This window comes from Mastomys coucha, unplaced genomic scaffold (assembly GCF_008632895.1).
Source record: "Mastomys coucha isolate ucsf_1 unplaced genomic scaffold, UCSF_Mcou_1 pScaffold22, whole genome shotgun sequence".
In the NCBI taxonomy this organism is placed as follows: Eukaryota; Metazoa; Chordata; class Mammalia; order Rodentia; family Muridae; genus Mastomys; species Mastomys coucha.
Genome location: NW_022196905.1, coordinates 216527344 through 216543419, shown reverse-complemented (window position 1 = coordinate 216543419; position 16076 = coordinate 216527344). Strand labels below are relative to the sequence as shown.

General features: G+C 45.1%; 1 long non-coding RNA gene across 1 annotated transcript in view; it reads right to left on the bottom strand.

Annotated features, from left to right (window-relative positions):
• Nucleotides 1–6504: 6504 nt before the first annotated feature.
• LOC116104473 overlaps nucleotides 6505–16076 on the bottom strand; it is a 38152-nt gene continuing 28580 nt past the window's right edge. The window contains exon 2 of the long non-coding RNA XR_004123922.1: nucleotides 6505–6713. This is a non-coding gene — a long non-coding RNA (uncharacterized LOC116104473). The remainder of the gene's footprint in view (nucleotides 6714–16076) is intronic.

The following is a 16076-nucleotide window of genomic DNA, read 5'->3' as shown; positions in this document are numbered from 1 at the left end:
GATGCCAGACCGTGCCAGCTGTGTGTGAGATGCCAGACCGTGCCAGCTGTGTGTGAGATGCCAGACTGGGCCAGCTGTGTGTGAGATGCCAGACTGGGCCAGTGCTCAAAGATGGTTTTGAGGATCTTCCGCCTTTCTTTTTCTTTTTTTCATTTTTTTTGTTTGTTTCTTCGAGTCTGGGGATCTAAGTGAAGGTATCTGGATATTCATAGCTTGGAAAGCACAGACACATCCCTGTGGAAGCCCTTCCATCCACTCTCTTCCCCGACTCCCTCCCTATGGATGCTCTCCCACTCCCTTCCCTTCACCTCCTCCCACTGCCTTCCCTCCACTCCCTCCACATAGACACTCTCCCACTCCCTCCCATCCATTCCCTCCCCATGGACACTCTCCCTCTCTCTTCCCTCCACTCCCTCCCATCCACTCCCATGAACACTCTCCCACTCCCTTCCCTCCACTCCCTCTCATCCACTCCCTCCCCATGGACACTCTCCCACTCTCTTCCCTCCACTCCCTCCCATCCACTCCCATGGACACTCTCCCACTCCCTTCCCTCCACTCCCTCCCATCCACTCCCATGGACACTCTCCCACTCCCTTCCCTCCACTCCCTCCCATCCACTCCCATGGACACTCTCCCACTCCCTTCCCTCCACTCCCTCCCATCCACTCCCATGGACACTCTTCCACTCCTTTCCCTCCACTCCCTCCCCATGGACACTCTCCTACTCCCTTCCCTCCACTCCCTTCCCTCCACTCCCTCCCCATGGACACTCTCCTACTCCCTTCCCTCTACTCCCTTCCCATGAACACTCTCCCACTCTCTTCCCTCCACTCCCTTCCCATGGACACTCTCCCACTCTCTTCCCTCCACTCCCTCCCCATGGACACTCTCCCACTCTCTTCCCTCCACTCCCTCCCCATGGACACTCTCCCACTCTCTTCCCTCCACTCCCTCCCCATGAGCACTCTTCCAGTCCCTTCCCTCCCTCCCTGTGGATGCTCATCCATTCCCCTTTCTCCTCATACAGCAGTGATTCTTGTCCACTACCACCAGCAAACAGCACATATACACCATTACTTTAAAAAGTCTACATATTTTTATGTAAAAAATAAAACAAGTTCTATCTGGTAGTTTTAAAATAGTTTTTCTTATTATAAAACTTACATACAGGGCTCAGAGGTTAAAGGTGCTTGACACCCAATCTGATGACCTGTGTTCAATCCCGATGATCCCAGTTATCTACACACACTACACACACACACACACACACACACACACACACACACATAAACACACACATACACACACACACATACACACATATACACACATATACACACACATACACACACATATACACACATATACACACACACATACACCCACACACATACACACACACATACACCCACACACATATACACACACATGCACACACATATACACACACATCCATATACACATACACACATACACACATACATATACACACACACATATACACACACACAAACACACACACATGGGGGCCACACTGGCATCCACGCAATTTGTACATGCACAAATTAATTACTTAACGTGATAATAAATAAAATTTGTATATAGAAAATTTTGGAAGTGGCAGAAAATTACGAAGAAAACTAATAAAATCCAATATAACTAAGGGGTAGAGAGATGGCTCAGTGGTTAAGAGTGCTCAATGTTCTTCCAGAGCTAGAGTCTCAATACCCTTTTCTGAAAGCTCATAACTACCTTTAACAGTAGCTCCAGAAGGGTCATCTGCCTCTGGCCTCAATGGACACTGCCATTCACATGCATATTCCTACCTACAAACTCACTCACATACACATAATTTAAAATAGCAAATCTTTTAAAAATCAGCTAATAATTATATCACAGAGGTAGATTTCCTTTAAAGATTTTGTTATATTCCCACCAAGTTTTATGTGGAGATTATAGTTTTGTCTGTCCATCTGTATAATAGTATAAACATCAATTCATATGAATAATACTATATAATTTGGATGAAGAAGCCTATTCCTGCCAGGCAGTGGTGGTGCACGCCTTTAATCCCAGCACTTGGGAGGCAGAGACAGGCAGATTTCTGAGTTCGAGGACAGCCTGGACTACAGAGTGAGTTCCAGGACAGCCAAGACTACACAGAGAAATCCTGTCTTGAAAAAACAAACAAACAAACAAAACAAACAAATGCCAACACCAAGTGTTCATTCGGCTGCATGATGCCAAGTCACCGTGGTACATGTGCCAAAGTCATCTCTCCTCAACATTGCACTGTCCTCCCTTGAGGGATCCTGAGCTCAGCTCCTGGATAGGATAGCACAGGGGGATTCAAATCTATTTATATTACAATCATAAGAAAATGATTAAGGATCATCACCCCCTCTTCCTCCTACCTTTCATAGAGTTTTTCTCACAAGTCTCCACCTGCTGGGCAATAAGAGGAAACTACTTCAGTCAATGGTATCTGACATAATAATCAGAAAGATCCCTTCAGTCAGGCATCCACCTTGGTGACAGGGACTGGCTCAGGCTGGTGTCAGGAGTGTCCCTGTATTGCTCTGGTGACAGGGACTGGCTCAGGCTGGTGTCAGGATTGTCCCTGTATTGCTCTGGATCTCTTTGTTGCAGGGCTGCATCTTCCCCTGGCTGCTCTGTAGGGTTCCTTGGACTCACTCCGGCTGCTCCATGGTACAGGGTGTCAGACTCCGGGCCTTTTCATCCAAACACCACATCCAGATTCAAGAGTCCCTCTCCTTTCCCATTCACTTCGCTGACCCACTCATTCACTACCTTGGATGTCTGGGGGGGGGGGGTGCTCTGTTGGAGCCCCATTCACATCCAAACCAATCCAAAGATGATGCTCCTACTTGATTTTACTAGTGACTAAAATTGCCAGTGATTCTCACCCCATCTGCCATCACCTACAGACATCCTTCGTTGTATTGTAAAATAGGCAAATGATGCTTATCCTCCGACCCCATTGCCTGCTGACGTCACCGGCCACAGCTGTTCTCCCTCGGTAAGTCAGTCCTCCTACCACTCTCCCGGGTGAGAGGCTGGTCCCAGACTTCATCGCTCAGGGCCAGTGCTGCTCAGGTGAACACCTCCTGAAATCCCCCCACAGCTTCGTGACCTCTCGGTCTTGCTTTCCACAGCCTGACTTTCCAAAACTTGGGTTTGTGTAGGAATTTTATAAAATCAATTTGGAGTTTTAATGCCTCCGTGGCATCGGTTCCTACAGATCCTGGCACCACGTTGAGGGGAACATTTTAGAAAGTTACAAGGATATTTTTGGTTGATAGCAAGGTTGGTAGGATGACTGGCATTTAGGAGATGGATGTCAAGAAAGGTCGGCATGCTGTAACAAGGGAGGGGTGGAAATAATTCCTTTAAAGTTTGCATAGGTAAAAAAAAAAATGATAGTAATTTTGAGTTTAGAACCCAGTTGTAGCAAAGTATTTTTGCATGATTTGAATATAAACTCTGCATTTGGTTTGCATAAACCAATATAAAATTCCCAGTGAAAGAGTTTCTAAATAAACTCAGAAGGTCACCCTGTTGTGTAAAGACTGCTCTCTAAAGGTTACCGAGACCAGAACTTGCTGTTTGTTACATCTGAGTCACAGCTAGACCAGCCTCCTTGGTGAGCAGTCACACTCAGCAATCCTGCTGAAAGAGGGATCCACCAAATGCGAGCCCACAGGCAGGGTACAGGCCTTGCTTCTGGATAATGCTGGAGCTAGCCCTACATGTATACAACTACACCCAAAGTTAATTTATGTTCTTTATACTAACAATTAGAATGTAGCATTGCTTTTAAAATAACATTGAATCTAGCTGATTTTAACTCTAAATTTTATTTTAAAATAGACTAATGAAATAAATACAAATAATCTTGAAGCCAGTAGGAGGATGGAGATTGGTCAAAGCCATAAAGAGTTAAGTCTGAAAGAAGTGACATCTCAACTTTTGAGAAGGTAGATTTCAAGTGGTAAATAAGTATGCAAATTGATGCATTTCTTAACTAGCTTGATTTAACCATTTCACTAGTATCTGCATATACCAAAGCATGGTGTTGTAGAACTTATACATATACAATTTTTACCTATGGATAAAAAATGCCTGTCATATGATGGGGGTTAGTACAAAACAAGACCAGGTGACACTGCTCAGAGCAGTCTCCAGTCTCCTCTCTAGTCAGAACACTGCCTCCCTATGTGCCTGCTTCTAAATCTGTTATCTGTGTGGTGTACAGACAATTCCATTGGCCTGCTCTCAGGGGCCTAGCAACAGCTTACATCATTGCTTGCCTCCAACACCAGGTGCACCATGTGTGTACTACAGATAAAAGGATGCCAGCCGCTGCAGGTTCTGTCTCAGTCCCTCTCCCTCTCCTTCTCCTCCCCACTCCCTCTCCTCTATCCCTTCCCCAAGTCTTCACCCTTCTCACTTCCCCCAATAAACCTCTTTACACCAGATCTGTTACGTAGCATAATTTCTCAAGGGTACACCTTGGCATGGGCCAGCCAAAGGTACCCCCTCCCATATGTTTTATCATAACAATCTGGACACTGCTTCTCAACAGGGCTGGGTAATCATGTTTGTCAACTTGACTGGATTGAAGGATGCCAAGAAAATTGGTAGAGCACACTGTTGCATGTGATGGGCTATAATGCACATGCCGGGATCCACAGATCTAGAATCCCACCAATTATCCTATTGAGGAGGACATGCAGGAGCTCCAGATAAACCCCCTAGATACAGCCGGTTTTACATAGGAAGTTAAATTCTAGAGACTGTCTAAAGAATGTCTCTAACGGGTTAGAATTTGGAGTATGGTGGTATTCAAGTTACTCCACTGGTGGGGACACCAGCTAATGGGGAAAGACCATGCTGAATGAAATGGGCCAGTAAAGAAACTGTTCTCTGTGTACGTGTGTCTCGTCTTTCTCTCTGTCTCTCTGTCTCTGTCTCTGTCTCTGTCTGTCTCTCTGTTTTTGTCTCTGTCTCTGTCTCTCTCTGTCTCTCTCTCTCTCTGTCCCTCACATCTCCTGCCAGACCTCTTCCCATTTCTGTCTGTCTCTGTCTCTGTCTCTGTCTCTCTCTCTTTCTCTCTTCCTCACGTCTCCTGCCAGCCTGTTCCCATCTCTGTCTCTCTGTTTCTCTGTCTCTGTCTCTCTCTGTCTCTCTCTGTCCCTCATATGTCTCCTGCCAGCCTCTTCCCATCTTTCCTCTTTCTGCTCTTCTCTGTCTCCTCCTTTCTCTGCCTCTACTCCTTTCCCAGGACTCCTTCCCATCCCACCAATAACTTCCTTCATATTAGATCAGTCCACGGCTGACTCCTCAGGGAGTACCTTGGCAGAGGCCCCTGGGGTGCTCCCTCTGGCCACACGATACTGCCACATTTCATAAAACATAGCAAGAATGTAGATTATTGGCTAATCATGTTTTTAAATTTTTAAAAATAATTATGTATGACTGTTTCATCTATATGTATGCCTGTGTACCATGTATGGTGCCATAAAGGCCAAAATATGGTGTCAGATTCATGGGAACTAGAGATACAGATGGTTGTGATCTACCATGTGGGTGCTGGGAACCGGAACCCAGGTCCTCTGTAGAACAATAGTGCTCTTTTTTTTTTTCTTTTCGAGACAGGGTTTCTCTGTGTAGCCTTGACTGTCCTGGAACTCACTCTGTAGACCAGGCTGGCCTTAAACTCAGAAATCTGCCTGCTTCTACTTCCCAAGTGCTGGGATTAAAGGCGTGCGCCACCACCGCCCGGCGAGCAATAGTGCTCTTAACTGCCGAGCCACCTCTCCATCCCCATAATTATTTTGTAGTATATTATTTGTCTAAAGATATTCATACATTAGTCTTTATATGGAAAACATGTCCTCCCTATAAAGCCCGCATTCATTTCCATTTAAACGATCACTGGAGAGTGAGGTCTGGGGGCAAGGGCACCTGAAAAGAGGAAAAGGTACACCCGGTTTCAGGAGGGAGTCTTTCTCAGAAGTGGTCATACAACACGGTCAATCGGGACCATCCTGAATGCCTGCTACATGCCCGTTAGGTTTTACGTTAGGTGTGTTATCTTACCAGCCTGAGAGTATGCTTATTACACTCATCATGTTCACGAAAGATGGGTCTTCCTGGTTTCTTAGTGGCAATACGCTGTGGGGTATACAAGCAGTGCACGGGCCCAGCATATCCTGCCACGCTAAGCCTCTTCACAGCTCGTGTGTGGGGCTGTGAGGCACTTGTAGGAACATGCAGATCTTGAGAATCAGAGTGGTCACTGTGAGAGAGTGTGCCCCAGTGGAACAGGTACCATTGACAACCTCTAGCCATGTTTGGCTCACACCTAAGATGTCTAGGTTCTAGGAACTGTTGGCAACTGTCTCCAGCAGATTGGAACTTGGAGTGTGACAGGCCACTTCTAGGAACAATTCTTGGGAAATCTGGTAGAGACAGGAAATCTTGAGAAGACTTTAATGACATGCAAATGACATAGTGGGGACTTCCTGGGATGGTTTCCCACTTCCCCATCCTGTTCGCAGACAATTTCCACTTTGCGGTTAGATTGTTCCCACGTCCTAGGAGAGTCAAGCCATGGGATCACTCTCTGAGAGGCATGCCAGATTTCTGGTCCTCAGCATCTCCTTTAACTTGTTCTGAGATGGACTCTGAGAAAACATGAAAACAGTAGAAAGATAAATGAAAAAGCAGCAGCCACTGGGTGCCACTGGCTTACCACTCGAGTCTGTGTTGTTCCACATTCCCAGAGCAGAGAGAAAACTGACTGGTGTAATAGCTTAGAAAGCCCTTTGTGCTCCAGTGCTTTGGATGCACAGAGATGCATTTAAGGTGCTTTCAATGTTACCTTAAGGCACGGAGAAGCTGAGCGATCCGTCTTCTTACCTGCTCTGTAATAAATTATTCAGAACACTAAGTAATGACACTCCCATTCTAGAGATGGATACATTAATTCTGGTCTAGCCAACAGATGGCAGGTGGAGGCAGAGCACATCCTGAACTCACTTTTTAAATTAAGATCCTTAATGTCTGTATGGTTTCTATTTCAAGAGAGTTCTCAAACTCCAGGAGCATGATGTCCATTACTTTGTCTTTGCACCACCCTCTAATTTTACATCCAAGAAGAGGGAAAGAAAACACTGTATTTCAAAACATCTTCTGGGAATTTAGAATTCAGATTGCCTTTCAAGTTCCTAAAGCATGCTGTTATGAGCTTGGTCGTATGGCTAATCATTTGTCTTTTATTTGTTGCCTTGTTAGATTTCTCAATTGCCATGATGAAAAACTGGCCAAAAACAACTTAGGGAGGGGAAACGGTTTCTTCTTCTAACCCCAGGTTATATTCCATCACTGAGGTAAGTCAGGACAGGGACCTGGAGTTGGGAACCAGAGCAGAGGCATCCTGGGTCTGTTTTCTATCTTTCTCCTGGTGGGATGTCTTGCTCAACATGCTCTTATCCACTCCAGGACCACCTGCTCAGGGATGGCACTGAGGGACCCTAAAGGCTTTTTCCAGTCCCACACCCTCCTTGGGTGTAGCTAGGGGAAATGGCTTCCCCATCCCTCCTGGGGTCAAGGCTAGGCCAAGTTCCAATCTCCGCTCACAGGAACATTCTTGAGTAAAATTCTCAGCAAAACTACAGAATGTACTGACTGACAGTCACCTGACCCTCTGGAAAGTCCCAGGTAGAGTTCAAATGTGTGTCATGCTTGCTAGCCAGGAGATTTAAAGGTCGCTATGCTTAGCCTATAAGTTTGAACTGTAACCTTGCTGATGTAACCTGTGCCCCTAAAACGTATAAAAAGTGCTTGTAATAGCCATTGGGGGTCACCTTCTAGTCACTTGCCTTGAGGGATTAATTGAAGTTTGACCCTGATGAAGTAAGTACCACTGACTGAGGGCTGGGGGTCTTACAGCAGCATCCAGAGTAGATTGGACCCTCCCATACCAATCATAAATCACCAACAGGCCCTGAAGGCTTGACATGGGCCAAACTGGATCGAGTCATTTCCTCAGTAGAGGCTACCTCTTCCCAGATGACTCAAATTTGTGTCAAGTTGACAAAGACCAACCAGCCCATTTGCCTAAAATAGTCATCAAAGTATCTCATTTAATCCCCCCAAAAATCAAGGAGCATGTTGTGACCATCCCAGGGTAGAAACACTAGGGATCAGAAAGGGAAGCCACTTGTGTAAAGTTACAAGCCAGCACAATGAACAGTTTAGATTTAAATCTATAGTTTTGGTTGATAGAGGAAGGGTCCTTCTGTCTCCATGCAAATACTAGCTTCATTTTTGTTTAAAAATTCTTATTCTGACATTTTCTACATGGGTATACTATATTTGCAACATTTCCATCATTTTCTCTCCCAATCCAACTCCAACGTCCTCTCAACCATCCTATCCCCTCTAGAATTCATGACCTCTTCTTCTATATAAAATGACACACACACACACACATAAACACACACATACATACATATGCTCACACACACACACACACACACACACACACATATAATTTAGTGTTGTACCAAACCCTTAGTTAACTAAAATGAGAGGTAAGATAAAAATATTAATCTATGATCTATGTCTATCAGGGAAATAAGTCTTACTGATTTATAAAAAGTCAATCTAAAAGTCTAATTATAAAAACTGTAAATACTTTACAGTTTACCTGTTTGGTTGAGCCATGCCCATCAGTCCTGGTGCTAATGTCTCTTGTTTCAAAGCCTCACATTGATAGGAGAGTATAGTTCATAGTTTTTAAGTACACAAACCATAAAATAGGGAAAGGAGAAAAGAGGGAGGAGCGTGAAAGAGAAATATGCCATGGAATGGAAGGTGCTTATGACCTTGGTCAGTATATCTCAAAAGTCAAAAAAAAAAAAAAAAGATTCTAATCCCTCTTCCAAGGTGTCATACAAGTGGCCATGGTGGGAGACTCACTACTCTGAGGAACTGAAAGGAGTAACTCGGTGAGCTCTTCCAAACAAGAGCTCAGAAGTCTACTTCCTGCCAGAATTCTCTGGGGGGGGGGGGGCTGGCTGCCAATTATAACCTTGCCTGTAAAGCCTGGAGAAAGTTTTCTCCACATGTGGGGGCTGTCCTTGATTGGTGGCCTGAGGCAGTGTGCAGGGCCCACCTGCTGTGTCTGCTGCAGTCACTTGGAGGCCTGTTCCTGGCTTCATTCACCTGGAGACTCCACCAAACTCCTCATTACACTTCAGGAAGCCTCTGCAGCTTGACTGGGCATTGGGTGTGCCACCTTCTCCAGCAATCACCTTCCGGATGCTCAGGGAAGACCTCAGCTTCAGGCTCTGTCTGCACAGCCCGCTCTGTCCCTGCTCTTTGCATTCATACTGTGTCTGCTCCTGGTTGCAGATCTACAACCCGCACCGAGTCTCTGCAGCCTTTACAGTGCCTGTGGCCTAGGGTGGGAGCTTCCCTTTGCAGACACCCCGACACTGGCCCAGAACAAATAATGGAGTGTGGGCATGACCAGGTGCTTTGATGGAAGAGAGAGGGAAAAAAATCCCACGGAGGCACATCTCTTTTTCCTTAGTTCTCTGGGATAGAACTGACATCTCCTGTCCCCTTTCCTCTAGCTGGGTCACACAGTTACTCCTGTGTATCTGCTGACCCAAGTAATATACTCAAATTTTATTTGTCAATTATATCCCAATAAATCTAGAAGAAATAGATTAAATAAAAAAGAGTTATATCTTCGTTACTTAAGATATTTTCTCAGGAACTCTCACTGGCCAAGGGGAATTAGCAAATTGAATCTCTTAGTCCCATGGGTCTTGGGAATTGGAGGAGAGATGGCGGGGAGGGGTCCCAGGACCAGGGGAAGGGAAATAGTCTCTCCACTCAAAAAGGAAAGTTTAGGAAATTTCCCCACAGAACGCTTAGAATGACATTCTGTCCTTAGGTTTGGTGCCTCCAAGTCATGTGCTTTCTAAGCACGGTGACTTACTGCTGTCATGGTGGGCATGGTTCAGCTCTCTTGTATTTGTTTGCTTGGTCGTCTGAAAATTACAATCTAATTGGGAATTAAAATCTTTATTTATGCCGAGGAATGGTAGAGAGCCTTGGGGATATGTTTCTCTCTCCAGTAAGGGCAGGAAGAGTTCAGCAGACTAGCCATTGGCTCTCTTTCTTGTCAAAAGGATTTAACTGGGAGCTAGACACTTATCTCAGGCAGATAAGATAGCTGTGGAGTCATGGATCTCCCATTCTAGCAGATAGCCCTAAAACTCCTCACCCCCAGACTTACATCACAAAACAACTCAAGTGTTTTGTTTTCGGCTCCCTCCCCCCCCTCCCCCCACTCCCTGAGGACCTTTGCTAGCCTGGTCTAAGTGGGGACTCTTCCAACTGACCGCCAGTCCTCTGACAATGACTTTACTGTTTCAAATTTTGAAAACAAAACAGGTTCAAAAACACAATGATCTTTTCTTTTAGACTCATTTTATGAAAATGTCATGTTTATTTCTCTCATGTTTAGCAAATCCAAAATGTATGGGCTTTTCTGTTGCTTTCAATACAATCCCTGGAAATTTTCATCAAAACACAGCTTAAAATCTCACATAAAACTCAGGCTTCCTCTCCAATGACAGTTTTTAGAATCAAGTTGAAAGATACATGCACTTGCTTTGGGGTTGACCTTACTGGAGTGATGGGGAATGAAGACGCCACAGACACATGTGTAGAAAAGCTGGGGTAGGTGGGCTGTGCACTGATGGGGATGCTCCAGCAGCAGCCCAGAGACTCAGCGCCTTGATTATATAATATAAAGCATGAATGAGGAGGAGGGAATCTTGAGAGGAGGACTGTATGGAGGAGCCGTCTCAGGCTGCGGAAACCTGGGAGGAAGAAACTGGGGTTTCATTGTTTCTGCACACACTGTCAACATCCAGGACAAGGAAGTTGTGCTACTTTCTGCACACAGTGTTTATAGCTGAATCAATGGTTCCTCAGCATGTGTGCTCAGACCAGGGGGAGGTTTTGCTATTCCAGGAACTTGACCTGGAGAGGCCTTGTCATTCCCATGGTTCCTAGACATTGAGGTTCTTCACATGGTGATGCTCATGTCAACAATGCACAATTTACTCAGAACCTTATCTGTTCCTCACAGTAGAGGATATGTAAGATTAATCTTAAACGTGGATGTCTAGGGGTGTGGAGATGGGTGGCATTCTACTACTACTTAGTCATCACAATAAATACAAAAGTAGTGTTGTGTCTCTTTCTCTTTGACCTGGATTTTAAATAAGTTTATAGCTGACCTTGGGCTGGTTTCCAGTTTCCTGGACCCCATTCAGTCTCCTGCTGTCTCCACCTGACAGCCCTGTGTCCCTGCTGATGCTGTGTAGGTAAATTGTCCCAGCCCCATGAAGATGTTCTATGCTCTGCCACTCTATTCATCAATGCACCTGCACCAAGTAGCCAGGGTGTGACAGGCACTGATCCCATGGAGCATTTGACCAACACACCTTCTCCATCTCAGCTGCAAAGACCATGACTAGTTAAGGGTCTGTCCAAAGCCCATAACTAAGAAGGAACAAGAGAAGAATTCCTTGGAAAATTGAAGCCTGGAGCTCTGAACTGAATACAGCACATCACCTATTAATTGAAAAAATAACATTAAATGAAGACATGGGCCAAGGAGGAGGTTTCTTGTAGCTATGATGGAGAGAACACAACAGGCATATGAAAGAGTCTGGATTGAACCAGGTCATGAAAGGAGAGAGATGGGGAGAGAAAAGGAAGGGGGAGGGGAAAAAGAGAGGGAGAAAAAGGAACCAGGAGCCAAGAGATCAGGAGAAAGCCAGGAGACCAAGTGAGGCTGAGGAAAGAGAAGCTGGGGGAAGGGGCCAGTCACTGAGGTGGGAGCCACCTGGAGGCCAGGTCCTCACTTGCTCTGATATGTTAAGTGGGTACCTCCGTTAGCCTGGGGTACATCTAAAAGACAGCACACTTGCATTGCAGGAGTTTCCCTCCTACAGTTGTTCTTTCACCTCACCTGCTAAGTTCCTGAGACAAGAGAAACACACAGTAAACTAGAATACACTCCTGAGCTAGTGACTGTCTGTGCAGATGGAGGAGACATGAGAGCCTTTCTATTTTAATGTTAATAAACACTGTATCCATTTTTAAAATATAACATTTTTATTAATTCTCTGAGAATTCTACACAGACATATAATGTATTTTTTAATCAACTTCATCATTCTCCCAGGTCCACCTTCACATTCCCACATCCCCTTCCAAATCCATATCCTCTAATTTTTTTTTTTTTTAATGTAGCCCGCTGAGACTAGTTTGTGATACTCACACTACATACTTATGAGTGTGGGATCATCTACTGGATGGTCATCTGTTGGATCTATTAGATCATCTACTGCTCAGTTGACCTACAATGGGACATCCTCATAAAGAAAGCTGGTTCTTCCTCCTTCAACAGTCATTGACTGTCATAGTTCCTCAGCCACGGTGGGAACTCATGAGACACGCCCACTCATAGAGCCCATCACAGCTGGCATGAGTAAGCTCACAAGTGCAATGATCCTCAATCCCTCAAGCCCACCCAATCCTCCCCACCTCACTCCTTTTCAACCTCTTCCATGAATGTGATGACCCCTGAACACTTCATCAAGTATGATGCGCACTTCCTCTGCAAATGAACTCTAGCCTTTAGCCATTATAGAGATCAGAGCAAGATCTTATCCCAGAGAATCTATCTTAAAAACGTGTATTCATTTGGAGTACACATTTCCCAAGAGCCACAGAAGATTTTGTCTGTGTCTCAGCCAGCCAGGGCTGGGATAATGGAAGAATAATTGAAAGACTCGTTGGCCCTGGACTACCATCAACATCCCTTCACTTTCATAATCCACATTATCAATTTAAAAGGTGAGAATTTCCAAAAGTGAAACACAATAAAACATTTTTGTCTTCCAAGGACTAACCCAGAACCCTGCCTATGTAAAAAGAATGGGACTCAAAATAAGCATCTGAAGACATGCCCACCCATAGAGCCCATCACCACTGTCGTGTGAGAGCATCTGAAGAGCATGCCCTGAAACCTTGGCAGAGGGGAGAGGCCTGCTCTGGCTTCTCAATATGGTTTTCCTACCACAGTTTCACTCACAGAATTTAGAAGTTAACAACTCCTTCTGATGAGTACACTCTGTTCTCAAAAGGCAGCATGTGTCATAATGAGGCTATAAATGTAATGGTAAAATTAAGATATGCAGTCCATGGAACATTCTTATCTGACATGATGCTGCTCAGTTTTTCCAGCATAGATCTGTCCCTGTCTCATCCAGGGGTCAGCCATATGGCCAAAGCAAGCATGGACAGTGGAGGCCAACACTCTCATGGAATTCCCAACATCCAGGTCCTCATTGCCCTGAGCCTTCCCCATGGCTTAGAAGTCTACCACAGTTCATGTGTATGGCCCCCACCATCCTGTATTGTGTCCACGGAGCAGAAAAGATGTGGCTGGTTTTTGCTGAAGGCTATTGGTCCTGATCACAAGGGCCACTGGTCTTAAACTATCATAAACTAAAACGATCACAGCCACCTGTAGACCCTCTCAATAGTCTGTGTCTATTTTTCCAGACTCTAGCTTGCCTTCTGTCACAGGACCTTAGCTGAATGTGGCCCTCTAGAGGCGCCACCAGGTTCATTCCATGAAATGGCCAGATAATTGGATATCCAGGAAAGAAGATCCACTCAGACAAGAAAGAGAAGTGACAAGCTGGGAGATCAAGGGGCCACAGATGGACTATGACACCTAGTGATCTGAGCCAGGGATGTGACGGGAGCAGCTCAGAGTCCCTGATAGAAAGTAACCGTTGTAGACCCGATTTGGAAACAGAAAGCAGCAGCTACAAGAGAGCTGCAGGAGAGAACTTGAGGGTCTCAGACATGAAGTAACCATCAGATTCTGGGAGCACCTGACATACTACAAGCTGTAAATTGACGTGGGATCAGAGAAGCAGCCATGAGGGGGAGGAAGAAGAAGAAACACAAACTTTACCAGAACAAAGAGCTCCTATCAAGAGGATGGGCGGGGCCCAGAGGTAGGAAGGGGAGTGGGTTGGGAGGGGGTGGTGGTTTGAATAAGAATGGCCCCAATAGGTTCTTATATTTGAGAGCATAGTCATCAGGGGGCGCACTTCTTAAGTCTTGTTGGAGGAAGTGTGTCCTCTTTGAGAGTGAGTTTTGAGATTTTTAGAAGCCCAAGCCAGGCCCGTGTCTCTCTCTTCCTGCTGTCTTCAGATCTGGACGTTGTACTCTCAGCTTCCTCTCTAACACCATGTTTCTCTGTGTACCACCATGCTTCCTATCATGCTAATAATGGAAACCTCTGAACCTGTGAGCCAGTTCCAATTAAATGCTTTCTTTTGTAAGAGTTGCTGGGGTCAGGGTGTCTTTTCACAGCAGTAAACATTGACTAAGTCAAGAGGATAATGCTCTGGATTATTTTATAGTCTCCGGAGAGACTCTGGACTTCATCTGCTCTCTGATTGTTCCTGCCAGGCGCCATTTTGCAACAACTGCAATCTCCTGGAAGGGGGTGGGGGTGGGGCGACAACCCTGTAAGCGAGGAGTGCCCTGTATTAAAGGGCCAGTCCCTGTTTTCTGAGTTGGTGAAAGTTTCCTTGACCTTCCTGCACTTCTTCACCAGAAAATTATTAGCCACTCTTGACTGGACAAGGTCATTGCCTCTCCCTCCTACCCGTAAAACAGCAATTCTAACATTCAAAAAGGAGGGGACTTAAAGAAACTGATTATGATGTAACTGACCACAAAAAACCACAGAAATAGCATCAACTAATAAATCTCAGAAGCCAACTACAATTATAAGTCCATGCCACCAGGTCAGTCCCTGCTAAGTATGTTTGGTAGCCCTCTTCAGGAAACAAAGAAAATGGATTCAGTGATTCATTTTGTTTAACTGCTCCCCACCACAAAACTAACAATAACTATTTTTTAATGTTTTATAAATATTGAGCTTCCTGCTTAATCTGTTCAGAACATTCTATTCTATGATATAAGGTAGACCCAAAGAGTAAAAGTAGAGAGACAACATCTAGAAGCCCCCATAGGATGAGACTTCCAATATCGTGTTCTTTAAAGAGACTGGTGGTACAGGAATAGCCAGGATCAAAAGGACAAAAGACTACATGTGCTGGAGAGGACATAGAGAAGAGGAACCACTGAACACTGCTGATAGGAATGTCCATGTGAGTACAGCTGTGACAAGCAACAACAACAAGACAGTACTGAGGTTCTTCAAAACACACAGAGCTACTATATGACCCAGCCCTCCCACTACCATGTGTATATTCAGTAAAAATGGTACCCGCACTCCAGGGTTTGCTGTAACACAATTCACAGTCGCACAAAGAAGGACTAGACCATCAGTAGCCATCAATGGATAGATGGTTGGAAACTATCACACATATATCTCCACAGTAGAATACTGATAAGCCCGGTCAAAATGAGGAAATCCTGTCCTTTGTACCTATACAGAGAGGCCTGGAGAGCATTTTGTTAATTGACTGAAGCCAGATGCAAAAAGACTCCCACCTCTATGTGGAATCCAAATGGAAGCTGAATAGTTACCCAATTAGTTACCTAAGGCTGGGGATGAATGAAACAGGGAGACATAATCAAAAGGTACAAAGTTCCCATTTGACAGGAGGAAGAAATACTGTGTGGTGAAAAGTGCCCTCCCGTGCGTGAATGTGAGTGTGCGTGTGCGTGTGCATGCATGTGTGTGTGTGTATGTGACAGAGAGTGTGTGTGTGTGCATGCATGCGTGTGTGTGTGTGACAAAGAGGGAGTGTGTGTGTGTGTGTTTGTGTGTGTGTATGTGTGTGTGTGTGTGTGTGAGAGAGAGAGAGAGAGAGAGAGAGAGAGGGTGGAGATTAGCTTTAGGCTTATATTTCCTTGTTCTAGTATTCCAGTATGCTGATATAGGTGCCTCTCCAGCTT